The sequence below is a fragment of the Perca flavescens genome, chromosome 1 (assembly GCF_004354835.1).
Source record: "Perca flavescens isolate YP-PL-M2 chromosome 1, PFLA_1.0, whole genome shotgun sequence".
Taxonomy (NCBI): Eukaryota; Metazoa; Chordata; class Actinopteri; order Perciformes; family Percidae; genus Perca; species Perca flavescens.
The window spans coordinates 30,420,290-30,423,139 of NC_041331.1; positions in this window are offsets into that span (position 1 = coordinate 30,420,290).

Here is a 2,850-nt window from a genome sequence, read left to right on the forward strand (position 1 = left end):
GTGTGAACCTCTCTAGTGTGCTTATTGACATGGTGGATGAAAAGATGGACCCACTCTGGTTAGATTTTGCAGTTGCACTCTGCAAGAGGAAATTTAGTGGTGGAATGAGCTTATATACATGTCCAAGCCTTCTTGCACCATGATGCTGGCTCTCTGCCATGTCCAAACATGCTGCTAATTTTTTACAGTGCTGTAAACATCTGTTTACTGCTCACAGAGGGCTGCCTTAAAGGTACTCTCATTTACTTAACAAATCTGTGTGTGTGTGTGTGTGTGTGTGTGTGTGTGTGTGTGTGTGTGTGTAAACATGTGTGCTCGCTAATGGCAGCGATGAGCCTTGTGGGCCGGCTGCACTAATTAATTATAAGAAAAAAAGCCATGATCAAATAGCATCTTCAAACGTTGAAGTTGGCCAGCCGCCAACTTGAGCGTAATCTCTCACCCTCCTCCTCACCCAAACTGAGCCAAAACTAAGGAAGTTAGCACCCAAATGTGAAGTAGTTGTATTAGAAGTTTCTCCTTTGTCAAGGTGGTTGAAACTTTGAATAACCCTGCTGGGGTCACTGACAGAATTTAGATCTCTTAAAACCTGCCCCGTGTGTCCTTGTGTAATTCTCATTTTACATCCTTTGTCGATTTTTTTCGTCAAAGTTTCTCAGCCTTGGTGTGGGACCCCGCATTGGGTCATTTGACATGCAGACAGTATCACAGGAGATCTCCAAGTTGATAAATTGGTATTTGTTTGACATTTTTTGATAAACAAACAGACTTGGAAAAATATAATTTCTATATGATCCATTCTGGGCTCCCTCTATGCTCTTGTTTGTACAAAAGCATGCCATATGTTGAAATACAATTTATGATAACTCTTAATGCTGAAATATTTTTTCCGACACAGACTGTTATTTCTAATGAGTACATATGTTTGTTTTTCATTCTTTTGAATTTGGCTGGAATACATATGGGTTTCTTCTAATCTTTTAACCCCTGTGTGGTGTTCATATTTTTGTTACACAGCCAATGTTCCTGGGTCTGGTGGACCCACCACATTATTAGGCTTTTAAATCAATGCAGTCATAACAATTTATGTACAATTACTTAATAGATGTTTACTTTAGCTCAATTACCAATGATATATACATCATTTATGGTTCATATTTGCCATTTACCCCTGTGAGATCACATGATGTTTTAGTTGCTACTTAAAAAAAAAAACTGCACCACTTTGAATCCTACATTAGAGAAAGAATGATCTCAGATATGCACTAAACGCAATGGAAGGAAACAATGTCCAAAGTAATCACAGGCTCAGTTTCACGATCTCATGTGTCATGGTTTATTTTCCAGGCAGCGCTGGTGTAACCCAGTGTAATGGTAAAGACACTTATTAGTTTTATTAAATTTGTTGAGCACTTGTCAGTATGAAAGCATGTCTGTAATTACATCGGTTGCATTACATCCACTTAAGACAGATGATGTTCCTTCCACATTTTATTATGCAAATAAATGACAGACCAGGACAACTTCAGTAAAAAAGATTTAATACAGTAATACTATGCTTCAACTGTGTTAAAACTATGAATTTAGCAATGAATAAACAGTATATGTAAAAAGGCTGTGTCACTTTGGTTATATTTCAATTAATTTATTCAAGAAGACTGAATATTATTTCATATTGGGAAAGTAGAGAGAGTAACCGTTACAAAGCAGCTGCAGAGAAAATGAATCATAAAATGATAAGGCAACATGAAGGTTTAAATTTCTACTTAAATGGTACCAAAACCAACAATCTATGGTGGGGATCCAGGTTAATCTAAATGATGCTGTTATATTAGTTCACTCTTACAGCGTTGTGTCCAGGTGCATTCGGCAGCTGCTTTTAGTTTTGATGCACCCACACCTGCCGAGCACCAAATGGCGGACAGACAAAGTTAGCACCTAGCTGGTGAACACTGTGGTGTAGCATTTAAGTGCCAAAAAGGTCCCTTAGGAGCTGAAAGAGAGTGAATATTGTATTCCAGAAGCACGACTCCAAAATGAATGATAAAGTTGCTCCGTATCTGTTGAATGTGGAATTAGCAACTGTTTGTAAGTTCACCATATCAACCTAATATGTCAACATTGTGTTCAGAGCTTGTTTCTGCTGCCCCCAAGTGGATACCAAGTTATCATATCCGCTTTATACACATTTTAAACTGTGGTAACTTTCTGTTTTGTTATAGCTCCCCTAAAACACAAAATGCTAAAATGTCATCAAGCCGTGTGTTCGCCATGTACATCTCCTCCAAAGCAGGTAGAAAGTTGACTCATTAGTCATTTGCAGACCCAAACTTTTTTATTTATTTTTTCCAGCGGTGATCCAGAGATTATTGTTTTTTTATTTGTCTGTATCTGCAGAAAATTCCCGCGCAGAAACTTGAGTGAAGATAATTACCTCTTCTGAAGTGTCCATCATGTTTTTGTAACCCTCCGTGTCCTCCTTAGCTACTAGTAACTGCATGGAGGAGGGTTGGGGGCACGTGTGTGCTCGATCACATAAGGCTTGTAACATGTGAACGCGCCGACAGTGTTGTTGTCATTACTTAGAATTCCTCATGGGGGCGATAGAAACTACGCACTATAGCTTTAATATTCTGTGAGCGTAACTCTATACTGAGACACATAAGGCATAATTCCCTCTCATACCATAGCTAATGACTCCAGCACCATTCATTAACATCCCAACCGTCTTTTTCCACCACAAACTGACACAGTGCTGCTGACATTTGGTCAGATTTAAGAAGAAATTAGCAGCAACAGTGGAAGATCCAATCCCAGTGTAGCCATTACTGTCAACTGGACAATTTTTTT